The sequence below is a fragment of the Streptopelia decaocto genome (genome assembly GCF_964273445.1).
Source record: "Streptopelia decaocto genome assembly, chromosome: 1".
NCBI classification, from domain to species: Eukaryota; Metazoa; Chordata; class Aves; order Columbiformes; family Columbidae; genus Streptopelia; species Streptopelia decaocto.
In genome coordinates this window covers 4,316,260-4,338,338 of record NC_138663.1, presented here as the reverse complement: position 1 = coordinate 4,338,338, position 22,079 = coordinate 4,316,260, and the positions used below count along the sequence as shown (strand labels likewise).

At 47.4% G+C, this 22,079-nt stretch overlaps 2 long non-coding RNA genes across 5 annotated transcripts in view; one reads left to right on the top strand and one right to left on the bottom strand.

Annotated features, from left to right (window-relative positions):
- Positions 1-4,490, bottom strand: part of LOC309447661 — a 133,974-nt gene extending 129,484 nt beyond the window's left edge. For 3 of the 4 annotated variants that reach the window (XR_014185647.1, XR_014185648.1, XR_014185649.1), the window contains exon 1: positions 4,258-4,490. This is a non-coding gene — a long non-coding RNA (uncharacterized lncRNA). Of the gene's footprint in view, positions 1-3,753; positions 3,865-4,257 lie in introns of those variants that run through there. The other variant, XR_014185650.1, reaches the window with a different exon arrangement.
- LOC309447668 lies at positions 3,740-21,425 on the top strand. The gene is made up of 4 exons (XR_014185651.1): positions 3,740-3,874; positions 5,848-6,055; positions 6,382-6,592; positions 21,355-21,425. It is a non-coding gene; the product is annotated as an uncharacterized lncRNA (long non-coding RNA).
- The last annotated feature ends 654 nt before the right edge of the window (positions 21,426-22,079 follow it).

Here is a 22,079-nt window from a genome sequence, read left to right as displayed (position 1 = left end):
ATAAAAAGTGGAGAGAACTGGCACAATACCTATTTTTATAGCACTTTTTTTTTCATATACATCGTATTCGTCACCAAAACAGCTCTGCAGAACACAGTGTACAGCACACTCTGTGCCTCGTCATGAACTGACAGCAATTGAAGAGAAGGTGAACTAAGTTACAAAATGAAGTATTTTTTCCTCTAGCTGTCTTGAGAAGATAAATGATCTTAGTTATATTAAAGAGAAATGGGATATGGGATCCAAAGGGCTCATTTTACATTAACTGCATCTCACCAACAAAAATAGAAAAAGCAATTTCCTGGTGCATCAATTCCACCAGCAATTCCACGTACACTCAAAAATAAGAGATGCTGGCACGGTGTGTTACTGTGCACCTCTCAATATTCTCAAATCTCTAACAAACCAACTGCTCCCCATTAATTTCCTATTTTAAGGTAGGGTTATTTTTTATTTTTCAAAAAAATACAAAGATATGCAGATATAACCGTACAAACCAAGTATACTGCCCAGGTTGAATCAATGTATTTCTGCAGGTAACACCATCTCAAGTGACTCCTGTAACCCACACAATACATCAGCTCTTCAGAGCACATTCCCAGTACAGCCCATTACTACCCCAGTCCTTCCACCACCACAGCGGCGCTCATTCCTTTCAGAGCCCGTTACCCTTCTTGTTATTTTAAGGCCATATTCCCTCCTCATCGACTTTGGTCAGTATCTGGAAACTCGTTATTTCAGATGAAAAAGACCGCACTGATAAAAGTTACGATGGAACAGAAGTGAAAGCACATGAAGAACCATAAACCATCCCCGATCCATTTACAGGACTATGCCACCATAAAACTGCGAACCTTATCTTTCCGTCCTCCTTCTCATGTTCTATATTTGTAGGGTATTAAAATCCTACTACTACTAACAGAAGACTCCTTTCTAGTGCAACTCCAAAGCAATTTTAAATATCCATGTATAGTCCTCACCACTAGTTATAAAACCATCTCTTCTTGACCTGTTCTCGTTCATCTGCTGTTACTTAACTCTTTAAGGCTATCTGAGAAGCACAATGTTAGGAATGGTTATGTAATTCTGAAAAATATCTTGAATTTTAAATTTTGAAACAGTACAACACGAACACAGACACAGTTTATCTTTCCATCCCTCCTCCACTTATTTTAAGCCAAAAATATCTCAGTGATCCAGAAAAGCAGCCGGCAATTTTTTTTTCCAGCTTGTCAGCCACAGCATCTTTAGCAGTGCAGAAATCTCTATAACAAACATAAGCCTCCAGAAAACAGATGTCCTTTCCTCTTTGCTTCCTACTGGCCCTGCGTAAGTTGTTTGCAAACGGCCAGGGTCCAGTCCCTGCAAGCTGGAAGCCGCTGATCTAGAACTGCGGATCCTCTTACTGTTTGCTCTGCTATCTGAGAAGTTGCATTAAAACGGCATTACGTTCCTTGACTCCAAACAAACCATACAGTCTATTCACGACCATTCCTCCAGAGCTTTCCATAAAATCCTATTTCCAAAGAATTGTCAAAAAACAAAACGCCATCATTTAAGATACCTCGCTTCGCCATGGATTCAGACGCGGCACAAGCCCTTCACACTAAAGGCTGCCCAACCTACCTATAAATAGGCTGAAAGCTTCAGGCTCAGGAGACTGATCGCTGAACACGATCCTCGCGGCGCTCCCCTGCGTTACCTACATAAAGCAGCGTGCCTTAACAACACCAGGCTAGGCAGATACGCAGCTACTGCTGGGGGTTATGCAGGAAAACATGGAGTGAAGGGGGGGGGGGAAGGAAAATTAAACAACTACTGGGCAAGAATAGCTCTCTTCCAGAGAGAAAAACCTCCCTATCTGGAGGGCAGAGCCAGCTGCAGATAGGCAGTCGCAGCTCGACCATGGATAGACCCACAACCAATGATAGGACAAGGGGTAATGGGTACAAACTGGAACACAAGAGGTTCCACTTAAATATGAGAAGAAACGTCTTCACAGTGAGGGTGGCAGAGCCTGGCCCAGGCTGCCCAGGGAGGTTGTGGAGTCTCCTTCTCTGCAGACATTCCAACCCGCCTGGACACCTTCCTGTGTAACCTCATCTGGGTGTTCCTGCTCCATGGGGGGATTGCACTGGATGAGCTTTCCAGGTCCCTTCCAATCCCTGACATTCTGTGATCCTATGACCTGCTAACCAGGGACAAGGCCCTTCAGGTGTCAGGGGCCCAAACAGCTGCTCCCCTCAAAGGAGAGTCGAGGTCACTTCCCCTCGGGCAGGTGGGCTGCAGGACCCCCCAGGAACGGCAGCCCCATCACACCGGGCCCCTGCCACACCCCCGGGCGCCCATCACACACCGGGTCCCTGTCACACACCGGGTCCCTCACCCCGGGGGCCCTGTCACACACCGGGTCCCTCACCCCGGGGGCCCTGTCACACACCGGGGTCCCTGTCACACACCGGGTCCCTCACCCCGGGGTCCCTGTCACACACCGGGTCCCTCACCCCGGGGTCCCTGTCACACACCGGGTTCCCTGTCACACACCGGGTCCCTCACCCCGGGGTCCCTGTCACACCCCGGGGTCCCTGTCACACCCCGGGGTCCCTCACCCCGGCAGCGACGGCCGGGGGCGGCGCGAGGCCGGGCCGCGTGACCGCCTGAGCCGGCGGCACGTGGCCCCGACCATAACAAACAGGCGGGTGGGCGGGCGCGGGCCGCGCTCGCGCCCTGCCAAGGGCGGGCGGAGCCAAAAAGAGGGAAAGGGGGGGGGGGGTGGGTGAGGAAAAGGAGTGAGGGGTGGGGAGGGGCAGCCGCCAGCGGCGCGGCGATTGGCCGGCGGGGCGCGGTGGGCGTGGCCGCCGGTCCCACCGCCTTGGTGCAGTGCTGAAGAGGCGCCAGGCGGGGGCCGCTGCCGCGCGTCGAGGGGTCGCGCGCGCTTCCCGCCCTCCGCGAAGGCCCCGAAGAAACGAACCCCCCAACCCCAACAACCGGCCCCGCGTCCTTACACCCGGCTCCGCACCCTCACCCCGCGGCTGCCACGGCCACACAGCCGCCCCCGCAACCCCATCCGGAGCTCCGCCGGCCACCCCGTCCTCCCGCAACAGCCCCGAGTTGCGCCACGCAGGAAGCGCCGCTGCCCCGTCGCAGCCGCCTCCTCTCCCCTCACGGCCGCTCCGCACCCCGCGCTCGCCCACCCCGGCTCTGACAGCGCCTCCCCCTCAGCAGCCTCGACCCTCGAGGCGAAACGCTTCTCTCCGGACCCCCTCTCTCCTCACGCACCCACCTGTGGGGCGGCAGGCCGTGCCCTCGGCCGCCTCGATCAACCGGCGAGCGCTCGCTCGCACCGGGCGCGGAGCATGCGGAGGGTTGGGGAGGGCGGGGGGGGGAAGTGCTAAATATACCCGCTGCCGGCGGCACCGCCTGTGTCACGGACCCGGGCTGGCGAGCGGCGGCGCGGCCCTCCCCGCTCCCCCACCCCCCCGCCCGCATCTTGTTTTCTCCATACGCACTTGGAAATGCGGACCGGCCCCCCCGGTATTGGGGGTGTGGGGGGGGAGAACTGTTATTTTTGCTCGATTCGGGATACCCACGCAGCGAGGAAAACAACACGGCGCAGTCCCGTCCTTCCCCGCCGCGCTGTCACTTGCCTCCTTCCCCCACGTCGCGATAAGCACCCCCCTTCCCCATGTCGCGACAGCAGCCCGCGCACCTGCCACGCACCGTGTTCCCCCCCCCCCACTTGCCGACTCCTACCAGGGGGTGCGCGGTGCGGTGAGAGGGTGAAACCGCCTCTCCCTCCCCGAGAAAACCGAGAGCGGCAGCTCCTGCGAAGCGACCGGGCCAGGGAGGGGGGAGCTTGTCGCTGGCAGCCCAGGTGCGTGGGGGCCCCGCGGGTGGGATGTGGGGGAAGCAGCGGGGAAGAGAAGCGGCGGTGGGAGCCGGGATGGAGCGAACCTCCCTCCCGCCTCCCCTCCTCCGCCTCCCCCCCCACGGCACCCCCACCCCCCCCTCCGCTTCGCCGCTTGTGTTTACCTCAAGTTTGAATTTTATCTGCGCAACATGAGCTGGAATGCGGACATGGAGGGCGGGAGGGCGCGCACACGCCCGCCGCTCCGCGGGGACACGCGGCACCCCCGGCCCCCCCCACACACACCCCGCACCCCACACACGCACCTCACCGCGCAAACATGGCGCGACCGCCGCGCACACCCGGCACCCCTCACCGCCCCCCTCGCCTGAGTCCCGCCGGTAACTCACCTCCGTGAGCGGCCGCTGCTCCGCCGGCTCTCCCGCTTCCCTCCCGGGGGAAGGTGCCACACGCAGCCCCATCAGCGGGGGTTGCCACATCTGCCGCGCTCCCGCCGCGCTCCGGGGCGCTGAGACAGGTGCAGGCGGGCGGCGCGGAGCGAAGCGGCGGGCGGGCCGGGCAGGGCAGGGCGGGCCGGGGCGGGGGGCACTGTTGCCCCGCCGCCGCCTCCCAGCCGCCCCGGGCTCCCCTAATGCTTCCCTCCCCACAATGTTGTTTCATTATATCATGTCCATCATGTGACACCCGGAGGCCTCTCTATGGAAACTTAAAGGGGACTTTCACGTGACGACGCGGCCGCCGGACCCGCCGGTACCCCCGGGGGGCTCCGAGCCCCCGCTGCCCTTCCCCGAGGGGCTGCCCCCTTCACACCTCCCGCCTTCGCTTTTGCGAGTCAAAACAAGTTGCTGCGCTTGCTTGTTCTATTATTATTATTATTAATTAGGATTGGTTTGGTGTGTTGTGGTTTGTTGGTTGGCGTTTGTTTTGGTTTTGTTTTTCTTTTCCTTTTCCCTCCTCGCTCCGCACCGCCTGTGCTGCTGCTCGCTGAGGGGAAACAACCGCCCGACCGGCCAAGCACCTTTGCAGCCCCCGCTTCTGGTGCGGGGTCCCGCGGTCGTTTGCGGCCGCGGCTGGAAGCGTCAGCAAACAAACAAACAAACAAACAAAAAATCAAAACAAAACAAACTTGTTTGTGTCAGACGGAGGAGGCTGGAGGTGCGAGCGCTGCCGTCGGTGCGGGGTTGAAACGGCGGTGGCGAACGCGGTGTTTAACTCTGCCGGCCGGTCGGGAAACGGTTTACGGTCTAACCTGTTAACACCGTCGGTTTTCTACAGCAGGCTGTGGTGCAGAGGTCCTGGAAGGAGCCGCTTCTAGGCGTCTACACTTGCCACCGCAATAAAACAAGCCGCGTATACAAACCCCCACCCTTTCTAGAAGATGGAAAAATGAAGGTATTTTCTGCGGCTTGAGAAGACCCGGGCGCCCCACCGCCCGTGTGCGGCCGGGGGTGCGGGCAGGCCGGGCGGGCAGCGCCGCGTTCCTCAGGCTGCTGTTCTGCCTGCGGTGCTGAAGTGCCTGGTTATTCCCAGCTCTCCTCCTGCCCCCAGGATCTGGGAGAAAGGAGCTAAAGCCCACCCTGCTCCATGCTTGCATCGCCAAACCTCTGCCAGGCTGGCGATGCACGGGGGGTCTTGGGGTTTCCTCCATGGGGGCAGCGCATGGTTCCTGTGGGAGCTCCCCAAATTCTGCGCCTGAACCGGTGGTGCCTCATTGGTGGCCAAGTGCAAGGTTCGAGGGGTTAGCTTGTAGAAGAGGAATGGATTTACTGTTAAAAACTGAAGGAGGAAAAGCACGCCGCGTTTGCTCCTTCCTTACGGCTTCCACCGGAAAGCACAGCCCCCTCGGCAGATTGAAGTGTGACCCACAAACGCAATAAATTTTAAGTTTGGAATTTAATTTCTTCAGTGTCCCGCCAAGTTTCCTTGAAAGCAGCCATATAAATGACCAGCCATATAAACGACCTTTTTCCCATCTGCAGGGTTCATGCTGTTGCCCGTCACACATCCCGTCAGCCACGGGAGGGGACTGGACCGGAACCGCCCGGTCAGACGGCGCAGGCCCAGTCCTGGTAATGACGGCAGATCATCTGCCTTCACTCTCCCATTGATGCTTTTGGAGTTGAAGCAGCTGTGCTCTACCCTACTCGTTTCTAAATGCCTATGCAGTGAGCTGGATATATATAACAGGTTAGTGTTTCAGGTACCTCTACCATTATTTTTCAAGATTTTCAGGAGTTTTGTAGGAATTATCAATTATTTTAGCTGGAGAGAGTTAACCTTCTGAGGAACAGTTATTCCTCCTTTCCTTCCTTCTTAGAGTCTTCCCCCTACACTTCACTTTTGTTTATCTATTAATATCCTTTCCCATCCATTTTGGGGGGGATTTCTGCCATTTTATCCAGGCTGTCCCACCACCACAGAGCCTCGCTCCAGCGTGCCTCACTTTCCATCTCCCAGGGCCTTATTTCTCTACCTCCCTAAATCCTCTTTTTATTCTATATTCCCTTCTTCAGATCATCCTTAAAGGAGAAAGCAGCTGGAGCTGGAATATAAAGTAGTCTTCTAGGAGTACTGCCAGAACCGATCTGTTTTACGCTGCTGCTGCTGCTGCTGTTCTGCTGTGTCATGGGAAGAGAGTTACCCAGCCACACCAACCCTTGGAAACAGCACCCTCAGGCAGAGCCGCTTGCTGCAAACCCGAGCCGTGTTTTACAGAGCTGGAGGGTAAGTTTGTCTGGTGAAGGATTTAGGCTGGAAGGAGAAGGCGTCGCTCCCTCACTGGGCTCCGACGGGGAGAGCCGTGCATGATGTTGGGAGATTTGCAAGAGGCAGAGTGGTGGCAGCAGCAGTGACAGCGCATCATCACACAGCTTTATTTCATTTTGTCAAGCCGAGAGGCTTTAGGTTACAGGCGAGCAGAAAAGCAAAACAAGGCATTTCTGTAAAGAAAAAAGGTGCTTTTCCCCGAATTTGCTTCAAATTCTTGCAATTAGGGCTTGCGCTAAGAGCGAGCAGAGATTCTGCCTCCTCTTAAAAATGTCGTTAGTTGTAGAATCTTTACAATCTTGGCTCATTCCACCTGAACCTGTTTCCTCCAAAAACTTACTTTCAAAAATATAAGGTTTAAAGATTACTCTTTCTCCTCTCTCAAGTTTACCTTCCTTGGAAAGGCCTGGAGAAGCCTAAGGCTGTGTCTCCCTGTGAATGAAAACGGTTTGAATAAACAACAGCATGCACATACATGTGCATGCACAGGATTTAAAGCATCCCATTGAACTGTACACAGAGGAAAATCCTTCATCATGTGATTGGTTTTGATATCTGCCTTAAAATTAATCCCTATCTGATGGACTCTGTCTCTGAGTTGTGGCAACAGGAGACCTGTGCAGGTTTTTAAAACTGCTAAATAAAATCTCCCAGTTGCGGTTGGATTAATTTGTCTTTTCACAGCAGCTACCTGGGAAATGCTCATCTTGTGAAAGCAAGTAAGAAAACTTTATAGGGCTCCAGTCCTATTTTTTGACAACAAAAAAAGACCCTTTTTGTGAGGTCAGGACAAAACCCAATGCTGTTCCACAAGGAAATGGTTAAAGGGCTCAGCAGAGTCCCTCAGTTCTTCTGTTAGAGGTAACACTCTCGGGTTTTATTAGAGCTTGAGCTTCGGAGATGATCCTGCTTACTTGTCAATGTTGTCTTTGCTTCTTTTTTGGTTCGTTTTTGTCACTGAAACCTAACCTTGTTGTTTCACTTCTCTTTCTAATTCGTTTCACTCTTCAGTTCCAATGTGTTAGAAAGTGCAGTTTCATTTAGACTCTCAGCAGAAGAGAAGAAAGCCTGATTCCAGAAAGCAATTTGCAGTAATATATTTTCGTTGCCACTCACATGAAAACATTACCACTCAAACAGATCTAGGTATAAAAAATGCTGACAGGCCCTCAAAAACAAAACCAAATTGTGAAATTAAGGCAAATAGCCCAGAGAACCTGAAATGTTCTGGTTTCTAAAACACTGGCTGCTGTCAAAAATAGGGTAAAATAAAGCTTTGTTTACATGTAGAGCAGAGTGTTTGTTGATCGAGTTTCTAAGGTGATGTAGCAGGAAATACTGATCTTAGGAAGAATGACACGAACAAAGCATGAAACTATAATTCAGCAGCTATCTGTCAACCGATAATTTAAAAATATGTAATTATATATATATATTTTAAAAGCAATTAGAGGTTTTCATTGAACTTTTTTCTCTCCCTTGCCAGCAAATATAAAGGGAGCCTCTCACCTGCTCTGTTCTTGTATATAACTATTTGCAAGAGCAGAGCTAAATCATTTATCAGAAGGAATCTTTCTGTCAGATGCAAATACCTACACTAGCTGCTGTTTCTACGTCATGTCGTGGATGAGATTGATGCTCGAGCAAGGTTATAATGTACCTGCATTTTGTCCAGATTGGTGCCAAGCTTGCTGAGTCATTTTTCCTGATCCCATTCTGCAGTTGGCTGCTTGCTCGCTTTTCCCTGTTATTTGTGTGGGTCGTAAGCTCAGCAACAGATGAGAATAAACACTTATATTTCTTAAGGAAACAAAGGTTCTGCTGTGCTGCTTTTCTGTTCACATATGTGTCTATCCCCCTCTCCCAAAAGCTTCTGAACCCCTGAACCCATTAATGAATTTCAGATTAATTTGGGTGAAAGCAGATATTTCAAAGACAGTTGTATTCTTGCAAGTTGCACAGGAGGGAAAGACCCAGATCAGAAATTGAAGCAGAACTTAGCCATAACACATCAGGGCTGGCAGCCACCTTGCAGCCACCCAACCCATATGTACCAACCAATTAATCTATATGTAGCTAAGCCAAGTCACAGCGCTGCCATAACCTGCTTATTGTATTTTTCACTTGCAGGCAAAGGGTATTGTGGAGAAGCACAAGAACCAGGATAGTTTGGGGAACAAGTTGATTTCAAAGCAAAACAGTAGAGTTTAAGCAATATCACTAGACCCAAGGAAGAAGTTCCTACATGGGAATGCCTCTATGTAGTTTTGGGGAGGGAGCTAGCTTTTGTGTCACTCCCAAAGCAAACCATGGCAGAGGAGTCAGGTCAGGCTGTTCTTAAAGCTAGCATGGCTTGTCGGTCTAGTGCTCTGTTGGTCTTGGCACTTAAAGCTATCACAGGATGGTTGGGGTTGGAAGGGACCTCTGGAGATCACCCAGTCCAACCCACCTGCTAAAGCAGGTTCATCAGAGCAGATCGCACAGGAATGTGTCCAGATGGATTTGAATGTCTCCAGAGAAGGAGACTCCACAACCTCTCTGGGCAGCCTGGGCCAGGCTCTGGTGCCACAAAGTGAAGAAGTTTCTCCTCATGTTTAGATGGAACCTCCTGTGCTTCAGTCTGTGCCCATTGCAAAGATCTATAGGCAAAGATCCCCCATCTGCACCTCTTCTAAACATGATCAGTAGATAACGTTGTCACTGAGATGACTCCATCACCAAGTGAAGAGATGTCTCAACTACAGGCTTGAACCTACCGAGTCCTACGCCCCACTCTTCCATCTACCTTTTTGGTGTAGCCTCACTGTAGCTGAGGCTCGAAGTTGGCTTGCGCTTGAGAAGAGCCAAGCCTGGCATACCTCTTCATGGATAAAAAGGAAACACGCCAAGTTCCTACTTCTGCTGGAGCAATCCTGACAGAGCTCAAGCCCTGCGTCTCTGCCTCAACGTGTGCTGGAGGAAAGCTTCAGACCTATTCTTACCTTAAAGCACAGCCAGGGAAGGTTCAGATTGGGCATTATGAAACGTTTCTTCCTGGAAAGGGTTGTCGAGCATTGGAACAGGTTGCCCAGGGCAATGGTGGAGTCACCATCCCTAGAGAGGTTTAAAAAGCGCTTAGACGAGGTTCTTAGGGACATGGTTTAGTGCTAGAGTGAGGTTATGATTGGACTCGATGATCCTGAGGGTCTCTTCCAACCAAAATGATTCTATGATTCTAATTTGTCTCTCCTTCCTCTACCAACTGCACCTTGTTTGGACCAGCCACTGCAGGACATAACATACGCTCTTATCTCAATTGCAATTAGTTTGGTGCAAAAAACAATTTTAGCGTGACAAACTAGAAGCTAAAAAAAGCTGTGCCTTCATATGCATAAACTGGATGCACAAAATATGTATTGTGTGTCACTTCCCTTATGTCCCATATTTGTTCCTGCAGCAGTCACAAATAGCATATGCTCCAGCAATACCACACTGTCCAAATGGACTCCTGGAAATACAGCAGAGATCTGGCACTGGTACTCTGAAACTAAGGCGTTAGTTGTTCTACCATGAGATGCTGCATATGGACCGCTTCCGGAAGGAAGACTTTTACATATAAATTAAGATTCATTAACCTCTCATGATTAATCTATAAAATTAGAGCCAGCCTCTCTATGGAGGAGCACATTACTATGTCTGTTACAGCTGCTAGACACCAACTGAGATCAGGGCCCTCGTTTTCCTGGACGCTGTATAGTTGTACCCTAGGAGATAACCTCTGCCTTGAAGGGTTTACAAAGCAAAAAGACAAAAGAATAAGCAATATAACCCTCAGGCAGAGAAAACACAGTGACCTTTTGCAAATGTCAAGTTAATACCATGATCTAGAAGTGGGAGAGGTTTATCAGAGGGTGGATGGGTCAACAGCGATGGGAGGCACTCAGGGTTGGGGGGTGAGATGAAGGAAAAGCCATAGTAGAAGCCGCAAGGTATGAGATGGAGAACAAGCATGCTCAGAGCGTTACATGGTCAGTTGGCACATCCAGGATAAAAATAGGGGAAAAAAAGGAGTCTGATGTCCCTGCCCATAGCTCATGGTATAACCAGCTCCTACCTGTGGTCTCTTCCCAAAAGCCGTGCAGCCTGGAGAGGGGAGACGGAGAACGCAGGGGCTGGACATCATGGTTCCTCCTACATGTTGTTTCTGCACAAGTGGCTGGAGGTGTGATAACCCTGTTTTGGGGGTTGTTTCTCTCTGTGGCTCGGCCTCCTGCAGCTGTGTTTGTTGCAGCTGAGCCTCAGGGCTGGACTGAGACGTAGTTCAGTGCTCTAAGACCAGGGCAGCACATAATTGAATATTAACAGGAATAGCTCCAGGAGCTACTGGGACTCAGGAAGTCACAATTCCTTCTCTGCTGCTCCTTCGTCTCAGTGGGAGGTGATTGCTGGAGGCTTTAATGGATGCGAGACATAATGTGCTTCCCTCACATTAGCTCCAGTTTGCAAACCGAGGCTTTAACCACATCCTACCCTCTCTGATCATTTCCTCATGCACCTTTTCAGCAATATGTGAAGTGTGCTACCTGCAGCTACCCCAGCGTCCCACAGGCGACCAGGCGGAGAGGTGCAGAGACTGTACGAACATTCATTTTACACCTCATTTCTCCAGTGAACAAGGGGGTCTCACCTTTAAGGCTTATCCAGATTTGCTAAGTATGAATTATTGAACTCTTTGCCTCTGTTTCATCCTTTCAAGAACAGAAATTATTTATTTGCTGGATGGGGATGCTATAAGCATCATACAAGGTCCATAAAATGATTTTTAAGTTGAAAACCTTTTGTAACACACATTTGGTAAACATGCAAGATAAAATACAGCAATAAATTCACAAGTACTAGTAACAATCCCTGTCAACACCATTTAGAGCTGAGGAGCACCCAGTTGCTCCTTCTCCAAAAGTAACAACATTGTTCCTTCCCCAAAACCATGCTGCAAATCTGCTGCAGGGGCTTTTGAGAATGAGAAAGATGGGGACAGGCTTTTAATAGGACCTGTTGCAACAGCAGAAAAGGTAATGGATTTAAACTAGAAGAGGGGAGATTCAGGCTAGATATAAGGAAGAAATTTTTTACAATGAGAATGGTGAGAGCCTGTTCCAGGTTGCCCAGAGAGGTGGTGGATGAACCATCCATGGAGACATCCCAGGCCAGGCTGGACGGGGCTCTGAGCAACCTGAGCTGGTAAAGATGTCCCTGCTCATGGCAGGGGTGGCACTGGATAACTCTTGAAAGTCTGTTACAACTCAAATCATTCTATGATTCTATCTACTTTAAGAAACTCTGGCTACAGCCATGTTACTTGTACGGAACAAGCAAAGTGTTTTACAAGAAGAAGGATGCCCGCAGGAACCTGTCTGTGCTGTCTGATCATTCAGAACTTGCTGCTAGTCTGAGAAGGGAGAAGGTGACACCTTCAAGAGCACCTGAAAATTCCCAAAGTCCCTAATGGCTATGGTGAGCAACAGCCAAAATTCTTAAATTCTGTCCTCCTCTCCTTATTTTTCTCTTCCTTACCACTTCGAAATTCACAGTGTTCTAGACCTTAGTGTTATCATTTTCCTTCAGATTCACCAGCACTTGTTCATTGCATGACCCCTTTATTTTTCAAAAAAAACCTTCCTCAATCTCCTTTCTTCATTAGTTGATGTACAACAGGCTCTACCATGAGACCGCTTCTGGTTTTGTTTGATTTCTCTCTTCCTTTATCTCTACCCAGAGACATCCAGTAGATTGTTTCATAATCTTCCTAGAGTTCAGAGAGAGTATATTCCTTCCAGATAGCCTGTGAACTCCCTCCTTCTTTTTTCTCATCACCTGCCCATCTTGAACAACAGCCCTGGCAAACTTTATCCATGTATTATTCCTTTATTTGCAAATTACAAGCCCCTTGTTAAGGAAAAGTGAGCAATGCTCTGTTTCCCTGCCATGCAATGGGTGTTTTTGCACAGCTGCTTTGCACTTCAGCGCACTCACTAATATTTCTAGCCCTTGGAAATGAGTTTTGCAGCATCACATTCATCCCCCTGTCAACCACATGCCGTCTGTGGGAGATCTGCAGAAAAGGAGGCTCTTCGTTCTGCTTATATAGAGCTACGTTGGTATATTAGAAAAGAAAATTGGTGAAATTATGCGACATTCAGGAAGAAGGATTGATTTTGTTATTGGTCGGGGAAAGCTCCATGCTTCATTTGGTATCACTGACTTCTTTCTCTTGCTGGGTAATTAATTAACACCAACAGTGTGTTTGAAGCCATGCAAGTGGAAATACAAGATCTCTTTATCAATATTTTGCATTCTGAGTGGGGTCGGTGAAGATGGATTGCATTGGCAAACCTAGAGGAGACAGTGATGGAAAAGGAGAGCTAGAGAGAGACCACGAATCTTCCTCAGTACCATCCATCCAAGCATCCCTGAGAGAGGCTAATCAGCTTCCAGAGAGGAAGACTTAAGAATTAATTTAGAAATTTTGATTTTAATTCTAAGAAATAGGCTTTGAATTAGAAAGCTTTTAGGTTTGATTTGTGGGTTTTTCTTCTTTCCCAGATATCGAGTAACTTTTTTTCAGCAAATCGAACCAATTTAGCTCTGTTGTACCCAGAACAATTGTCAATATTCTTTGTGTAAGCCCCCTCTGTCTTAGAAGATAGTTTTTGTCTTCTGCCACAGTCTTTTCCCTCTGGAAAAATACAAAGAAAATCCGTCAGCCTGTCCTCCAAGTTTGTTGAACCATTTATAATCCTTGTTGCTTTCCTCTAGCTCCTCTACAATTTATCTCCATCTCTTTTCTACTTTCTCCTAGTATGGCATCCAAACCCACACCTGCTATTCCAACTGAGCCCTCATTAGAGTGGAATAATTGCTTCTGATGTTTCACCTATTACAGTCCTGTTCATACACCCCAGAATAAGATTTGTCTTTTTTCTACAACAGCTGTGCACAGTTCAGTATCTCTTTTTCCTTTGATCGCCTGCTTGACTGGTGATTTGCCACTTTGCATTGCCATATTTTGTTGCTTCTGACCTTACTGAATCAAATCTCGTTGATTTTCTACTCTTACTCCAGTTTCCCAGCAACATTTTGGAACACATCCTCCAGAGTAATTATATATTCTTTATTTCGTCATCCAAATAACTAATGAAAATACTGGAATCAGGTCCAGGAGTGAACCTGGTGGGACCCCATTTGGAAAGTCCTCTAAATTGGAAGGAAAGGAGTTAGTAACTCTTGTGTGAATACAGTAGGGTTTATTTTTTCCCGTCAAGTATATCTTTAGATAATTTCACAGAGATCATAGTTCCCAGTCAGCTTTTGGCAATGTCATGTGAAACGGTGTTAAAAACTCTACTTATTTCAAAATATATGGCATATACTCCCTCTCCCTTATTCTACAACACAGTTGTTGGGTTCAAATATGGAAATTAGATGGTTTTAACATGGCTTGTTTATGACAAATCCAATCTGGTTGATTGTCTACTTCTATTAACAGTCAAGTGCTTAATAACTAATTGTTTAACAGTTTACGGTATTATTTGTCTGCGTTACATGCTAAAACAACTACTGTATAATTCCCTGAGTCCTTTTTCCTGCTATGTTTGCTCTTCTCCCTTCCTCTGGGATCTCCCCCGTTCTCCACGAGCTCTCCCGGATAATTACTAATGAGTCAGAGATTGCTCTGGCTAGTGCCTGGAGTGCTCTGGGGGGAACTTCACCCAGTCCTGCTGACTTGAATTTGTCTAACTTCTTTGAATTACTTTAACTGTTTCTTCTGCTATTTTGGATTGTCTTAGCCCCTTGATAAAAGTAGTTCTGATAAATATCAGTTCATCATCTTATTTTATTTCCTCTGTGGGTAAAGCATAAGAAATAATGAATGGTCCAGTCTTTTTTTTTCTGTTGTTATTTCTGTTCTCTCATTTTCTGTTAATTCAGTTATGTTTAATTTCCGCTGCTTTCCCCTTATTTCTGATACCTTTACAGAACATTCCTTTGTCACACTCTGTATCCCTTCCTAATGGAAACTCGTTTTGTTCCTGATCTTTCTCATTTTAGTCCTCCATAGTCATGTTATTCCTTTACAGACAACATTTTCCACTCTTGTTTCCAGTCTTTGTACAGCTCAATGTCCTTTCTCCTTTCTCTGCTTCCCTCACTCCTTCCTTTCTTCAGTGGAAAACACTCTATCATTTTGTTCTCTTTTTCAACTTCATAAACGTCCACCTTCCTATTCTCTGCAATCTCCTCCCCATTAGTCAGAGTCTAATCTCAGAGAGCTACAACAATTTCCTCCTCCCACAGGAACTTTGCTCCATCATTTGAACTTCTGTTGCCAACCTCCTCCAAACCCAGTTTAAAGCTAGTTATAGTGCAGTCCCTCTTTTCAGAGCACCCTTGGCTCATTTTCCAGATAGGAAACCATTATTTATTTTGCTCTTTTATTGCAGATCTTATTAGTAATCAATTTGTCTCTTAAAACCAGCCTCACCTCTTCAATATGCCAGTCCTTGCCCTGACTTTTACTCTCAGACAGAAGGATGAAAGAGGACGTTTCTCATCCCCTCATCTCCTTCTCTCTTGTCCCCAGTGCCTAGATTTAAAGAGTAGCTGAGAGGCTTTATTTAAAACTCTTTTTAGGGTGGTAGATCAATATGATGATTCATGTAAGCATTTCAGAGGTCACCTGCGTGCTGAGACACCCCTCTCCAGCTCGGCGGGAGACCGAGCAGGTATTTAGGAGAGGCAATTACGAGGTCTGAGTGTACCGTGCATTGAAACATCCCTTTATCCTTAGAGATTTATAACATCCAGCACACAGATGGCGTTTTTTTCCCACCAAAAATTGTGTTGATATCTCTTTAGCAAATGGGACAATGAACCCAGGCATGTATGAAATGTATTAAACTAAGTTCTCAGCTCTTCAGGTTGCTGTTCTTCATAAAATGATTACATCTTTAAACAAAGAAAGACATAAACCTGCAAGGTTGCATAAACAGCAGACCTACAATTCCACCTACGTCCACCTACCTCTTCTTTCTCCTTAACTAGGTAGAGGTGACTCTTGCTCCAGGCTTTCCTGAGGCTCTGCAGACTCACTAGCACTCTCCACTGTGCAGCTATGGGGACTTGGGTAGCATTTAGTTTAGTGCTAGAGTTAAGTTAGGTTATGGTTGGACTCAGTGATCCTGAGGGTCTCTTCCAACCAAAATGATTCTATGATTCTATTCTATGACTTAAGCCAGATGAATATAGCTGTCAACCTCCATTTCATCAAAGACCAGTAAATAAGTAGATCTCAGAATCTGGTCAGTCTGTTCCTCATCACTGTGTCTACTGATGAAGATAAGCATTTTGCCCCATCAGAGCCAGCACATACCTACAGCTCTTGAGCCCGTGGAGGACACTTGGTGGGACCCAGAAGAACAGAGGTTATTCAAGCTTAAGAAGAGAAAGCTTTCTGCTGTCTTTACCCATAGGAGACTATTCAAAAAAACATGACAGATTTTTATTGGAGGTGTGTAGTGATAGAACAAGAGGCAATCAACCCAAGATGCAGCAAAGGATATTACAATTAGATATTTGGCAGAAAAAATTATGCTGGAGGTGGTCAACTATTGGAACTGGAGTCCAGAGAGCTTCTGTGATCTCCATCCTTGCAAAACTCAACTGGGTAAGGCTCTGAGCAATCTGACCGAAGGGTGAAGTTAGACCTGCTGTGAGACAGGACGTTGGTCTGGAGGTCTGGGAGGTCTTTCCCTCCCCAAATCATTGTGTGATGCTGGGATCCTACGTGGATGGGTCTGGGATGGTTGTGTTGCTGTCCCGCTCATTCCAGCTGATTGCCAACAAAATTGCTAGACTGCCTGAGCGTGTTGGTTCTGTGTGCTTAAATTTATAAGAACACTCTGTGCAGAATCCAGAACTATATTTCATATAATAGGAAAATCCTGGGTAATTACAAATTCATTGGTTTAACACTGATCCCAAACAATATCAAAGAAAATCTGATATAGGCTATGATTAGTAATGAATTAAAGGATACTAACCTGATTGATATGCCTGAGCGGTTTTATGGAAAGCCTGTCATGTCAAATAAATGAATGTTTTTTTAATGAGAATGTAAGTTTGGTTAATAAAGATAAGGCAGTTATAAATTATTTAGGTTTCTGCAAGTTATTGAACAGTTCCTGAACACAGTCCCAATTAAAGAAAAATGGTACAAAACCTAATCTGGTATACTAAATGGATTAAAAACTATTTCAGCAAGAGATCTTATAATGCAATTTGAAATTCAATTATACTAGAGATATTGAAGTCTTCCATTTATTTATTTTGGACCCTGGATTGTTCAGTGTCTTTATGATTGACCCAGAGGAAATGATAAAAATCATCAGTGATAAACTTGCAGATGACGTGAAAGGCAGTTGTACCAGACCCATGGTAGGAGTGCAGCGAGGAAATAAGATGAATTTAAATACAAAAAAGTGCAGCGTCACTGTTGTTAAAAGTATAGCTCAAGTTTGCAAGATGGAAAACAATGGCCCAGAATGTAGGAGCAATAAAACAGTCCAAATAAAATCACAGAATCAAAGAACAAATGCTGGTGAATCTGAAGGAAAGTGATAACACTAAGGTCTAGAACACTGTGAATTTTAAAGTGGTAAGGAAGAGAAAAATAAGGAGAGAACGACAACATTTAAGAATTTTGGCTGTTGCTCACCATAGCCATTAGGATCTTTGGGAATTTTCGGGTGCTCTTGAAGGTGTCACCTTCTCCATTCTCAGACTAGCAGCAAGTTCTGAATGATCAGACAGCACGGACAGGTTCCTGCGGGCATCCTTCTTCTTGTAAAGTACTTTGTTTACGCCGTACAAGTAACATGGCTGTAGCCAGAGTTTCTTAAAGTATATAGAATCATAGAATGATTTGAGTTGTAACAGACTTTCAAGAGTTATCCAGTGCCACTCCTGCCATGAGCAGGGACATCTTTACCAGCTCAGGTTGCTCAGAGCCCCGTCCAGCCTGGCCTGGGATGTCTCCAGGGATGGTTCATCCACCACCTCTCTGGGCAACCTGGGACAGTGTTTCACCACCCTCAGTGTCAACATTTTCTTCCTCATGTCTGGCCTGAATCTCCCTTCCTTTAGTTTAAAACCATCACCCCTTGTCCTATCCACTAAATGGGAATGTGCCGAGAATAAGAGGGAATTTTGCGGCAACCCCAAATCAACTAACAGCACTGCAAGTATTTTTTTCAGGAAAACGACTTGGTGACATTCACAGAATGTCAGGGATTGGTAAGGGACCTTGAAAGCTCATCCAGTGCAATCCCCCCATGGAGCAGGAACACCCAGATGAGGTTACACAGGAAGGTGTCCAGGCGGGTTGGAATGTCTGCAGAGAAGGAGACTCCACAACCTCCCTGGGCAGCCTGGGCCAGGCTCTGCCACCCTCACCATGAAGAAGTTTCTTCTCAAATTTAAGGGAATCTCCTGTGTTCCAGTTTGAACCCATTACCCCTTGTCCTATCACTGGTTGTCACCGAGAAGAGCCTGGCTCCATCCTCCTGACACTCACCCTTTAGATATCTGTAAACATGAATGAGGTCACCCCTCAGTTTCCTCTTGTCCAGCTCCAGAGCCCCAGCTCCCTCAGCCTTTCCTCACACGGGAGATGCTCCACTCCCTTCAGCATCTTGGTGGCTGCGCTGGACTCTCTCCAGCAGTTCCCTGTCCTGCTGGAACTGAGGGGCCACAACTGGACACAATATTGCAGGTGTGGTCTCACTTGAAAATGGTGAAGAGATTGATTTGCCACTCAGGTTCGCATCCAAAGAACAGTTGCAAGGAGGTACAAATCACCAGCATGTGGGGATTTCTATCAATACAATATTAGATATTGCTCCTACCCACCTACTCTGCACCTTGCAGGCGCTTGGGACACCACCATGGCAGGGATCCAGGATCCAGCCAGCAGCTGCAGAAGGGACCGAGCCTCCATGGCTCACTTCATATTCATCTTCATCATCCCCTTTTGCCCCTCGCCAGTATAAGGCATCAGCTGGTTCGTTGGTATGCGGAAGATTGCAGTCTCCTTCGGCTGTCACATCCTGAATCCCTGCCAGATTTGTGTTGCAAGAACTGGTGCCAGTGTTTTTAACCCAGGGTGTATTTGGCCCCTAGTGTTCTCCATGACATAGAATAAACATTAGGGAGGAGATTCAGGCTTCAATGAGAAATGCTTTCCCATGATACGTTTTCATTTTGGCATGCACGCTGTTTATGATGAAAGGATCCTAAAATAATTGTATTAGATGAACCGTCTGTTCTTCTAGCTTTGAGGCCAGTACAGCGTGACATTTCAGAGATAAAATGTTGTGGAACAGCCTCTGACTTATAGTACAATGGAACTTTTCCGAAACCATTCTTCTTTCTCCCTTTATTTGCTTGAGGTTTATAACCTGAAAACATCAAGCTTGCTTCATAGCATTGCCAAAAGATCATCCTGTGCATTAGCTAAACCTTAAATTATCAGCAAATTTAATTTTTCTTCAGAAGTCTGATTCACAAGCACTCAGCTCCCCAGTGGAAAAAACTCCTCCCACCAATTCAACGGAATTCCAGGGTTTACAAGAGATACTACATTTCCAAGAGGAGACTCTGCCTTGTCCTTAGGAGAACTCGTTTCTGCATGCAAGTTCAAGTGAGTCTACAGGACCTTAAATCAAAGGAGACCAGTGCCAGATCAGTTGCTGAGTAACTGATACTGATCATCACATCCTGACCAGCTGGATGAATGACAGCAACAATTTCTTGGGATAGCATCTGAAGTCTTCTGCATTTTTTTTTTCCATGCAATTAACTCATGACTGCACCTTAATGAGGGGAAATTAATTTCTGTTGCAGACAGACAGTTTTGTACCGTGTCCTTTGGACAAAGGTATGTAATTATAAAAACTCTGAATCATTATGCATGTTGTCGAGATTATTGCAATTAGAGGAAAGTGAGGAGAGTGCCTTGCCAAATGCTTTGAGAGTCACAGGTGAAAAGGGCTAGCCAAAAGCCACATCATTCATCTTGGGCCAGATTCTGCCTGGCTCCTTTGGGAAGTGCTCCATATCTGGAAACAGGAGGGGAAAAGGTTTAGCGGGTCCTCGCTGCTGTTCTCCTTCATAGACTCTACTTTGTGGAAAGAGATGAGATCCCATCACGCTGGTTTTGGTTCAGGGACATGGTGCACCTGGGAAAAGCCTCCTTTGCATGTCCCCACACCTCCTTTGCTGACCACATGGGGCACAAGCTGAGCCTTTACTAGCACAACTATTCATCTTGCACTCACTTGGGACAGTTACTTCATAGCTGAGATTTTTGAAAGCCACCGAGGACAGAGATGAATGGAGGATGATCGAAGTCTCAGCTCCCAGGAGCTTGGAACTGGCACTTCTGCCTGCACCTTAGTGAAGAAACGGGTCAAACCGAGCAAGGCATTTTTGTTGGATCATTTATTTATTGTTCTGTGCAAAGCACAGGGTGTAACTATCACCAGTCATTTTTGGCTATTGAGCTAGCACCAGACATCACTGTGTTACTATTGCAGCAAAACATATTAGCTAATCATGAATTTACTTTTAGCCACAGTGACTGCACGGCTTTCCTGTTTTTGCTCAGTGCTACGGGACATGAGACAGATCCCACAGTCACAAATTTCTCCTGGGTGGAGACTTGCTTGTTACAAACAGCCTCATGGGTGTGGGGATGCGTGTAGGGGCAACGCTGGAGAACGTCTGTTGGACTGGCTGGACCTTGGTCTGATACAACAGCCGCGTCTACACGAGTGACTAAGTAGGGCCAGGGCACAGGGTCAAGCGTCACCCACACTGTTAAATTTTTACTGTGGCCCTGGTCTAGTTTTGGCCGAGGCTAATGAACGCTCTCCTAGATCACATCTGGGCACAGTCCTGAGCTTAACACTCCTGATGGGTGGTTTAACTATAAGGTCCCTGTTTTGGAAAGTAAAAGAGTTTATCCTGGTGGCCAGATGCTGTCAGTTGGACCCGGCGCTTTGGGACATGGGCAGTATGGCTGTTACTTGGTTGTTCTTCCGCAGTAGTTGCTGTCAATACGCGTTACCCAGGTGTACCCCAGTCCTTTGATAGCCACAGATTTTCAATGCAAAGAAGGCATGTGATTCCTCGTGATTTAATGCTTCATAGCTAATTTTCCCCCAAATACATGGAGGTACGTTAACCAGTCCTAAAGACCTCTTGTTCTTTAATTAATCCTTTTTTCCTTTTCTAGTATCTCTTTTTCTGCTCTCATATGACTTCTCTAGATAAGCAGGGGTTGCCAGCACTCAGAGGGAGGTGATAGAAAATGACCAGTAGCTGGGGTTGTCCCAAAGCAGAACCCCAAGCAATACAGCCAGCACGGATAAACCGTGGCTGGGACACAGCCCAGGGCACTTGCCTCCTTTTTCTTGGGGGTTGTTAGTGTGGTTCACATGAGAACATCCAAAAATGTCCTTTATATACCAGAGCTAGGCATTATGGGCATTTGCTCTTCACTGATACCTGCTTTTCTCCATCCGCCATGTAGAATGAGGCTCAGCCTTGGGTGCTCTGTTGCCTGAAAAGGACAGTAGCAGAGAATACTGAGAATACTAAGAAACCACCTCCCCTGTTCCTAGGTCCAGGAAGACAAGCAAGCCCTGGCCATGTCCTAAATCTGCATCCAAGGAAGACCAACATATGCACCAACCTGTGCTCTGTGCTAGAAGAGGACCAGGACTATACCATAGCAAGCCCCGTAGCAAGACCAGGAGTACCATGGCAAGCCCCATTGGGTAGCACCAGCATGGACAACCCACCCATGTTCTCACCTTTGGTCCTCCCGTGTCTCCTGGGCCAGCTCCTTGCTCTTTATGAGCCTCTTGGTCAACTCTACCAAGGGACATCCTTCAGGGCTACCACCAGCTCTCCTGGCTCCCCAACCCTTGTGCAGGGCAGATTCAAAAGCCAGTGATGGGGAAGGACCCGCTCAACCCTTTCACGACCCATCCTGAAGTCAGGGGCTGTGCTGCCTTAATGGAGATATTACGCATAGTTGTCTTTTGTTGACGCTTTAGTTTTTGTTAATTTGGGGTAAACAAGCCTCCTCTAGCAGAATAAGCTGTCTTTTGCATTATGCTGACTTTTTTGCTGGTATAATATAAAAAGCACATGGGTTTTTTGCTGACGCTGTTGTTCCAGCAAAATGTTTAAGTGCGGGCTTAGCCTAATTCTTTGACAATATTCCCAGATTTATTGCATGCAATGGGCAAGCATAGAACAAATATTTCAGTGACAATCTCTCGGTTGGAAACAGACACAAAGAAATAATTTCTCTTCTCTGCAACATCCTAATTGCTCCTTT